The 570-nt window shown below is 79.3% G+C and overlaps 1 protein-coding gene across 1 annotated transcript in view; it reads right to left on the bottom strand.

Annotated features, from left to right (window-relative positions):
• FURIN (furin (paired basic amino acid cleaving enzyme)) overlaps positions 1–476 on the bottom strand; it is an 11,618-nt gene extending 11,142 nt beyond the window's left edge. Inside the window, exon 1 of the mRNA XM_006885153.1 lies at positions 410–476. The gene's annotated coding sequence lies outside the window, so the exon portion shown is untranslated. The remainder of the gene's footprint in view (positions 1–409) is intronic.
• Positions 477–570: the final 94 nt, after the last annotated feature.

Here is a 570-nt window from a genome sequence, read left to right as displayed (position 1 = left end):
CCCAGCGCCTCCGGAATCCCGTCCCCATCCCGTCCCCGGCAGGGGCCTCGCCAGCGCTTCCTGAGGTCAGAGGGCTCGCCCTGGGCCGAGCGGAAAAGTACCGGCAGGGGTCGGGGCGCCGAGGCGGGCCAGCACGCTCAGGTGGGCTGGGGCGCCCTTCCTGCTCCGCGCGGCTCCACCTCGCGGCCGGCCCCGGAGCCAGTTCCGAAAGGTCCGGCAGCAGCCAGGTCCCCGGGGACGAGGCTCAGGGCTGCCCCGGCGCCAGCGCCCCAGACCCTCCCGCGGCGGGACGCTCGGGCCGCGGAGCCCGCGCCTCAGGCACGGCGGCCCGGTCCGGCCAGCTCCGCTCGGGCCCAGCTCCCCGGACGCTGCCTCCCCCGGGGCCTCGCGCCCTCGCGGCCGCGCTTACCCTAGGGAGCCCGGGCGGGGAAACTTTTCCAGACGAGCGCCGTGGCGGCTCGGGCGCCCCTCGGCCGAGCTGAGAGCCGGGCGGCGGGGGCCTGGGCTCGGCGCGGTCCCCGCGCCCGGCAGCAGCGTCACGGAGCGGAGGCGGGGAGACAGGCAGGCGCG

The sequence above is a fragment of the Elephantulus edwardii genome, unplaced genomic scaffold (assembly GCF_000299155.1).
Source record: "Elephantulus edwardii isolate Elephantulus edwardi_28Jun2011 unplaced genomic scaffold, EleEdw1.0 scaffold00041, whole genome shotgun sequence".
NCBI lineage: Eukaryota > Metazoa > Chordata > Mammalia > Macroscelidea > Macroscelididae > Elephantulus > Elephantulus edwardii.
Note: the sequence above shows the minus strand (reverse complement) of the source record. Positions and strands in the feature narration are given on the sequence as shown.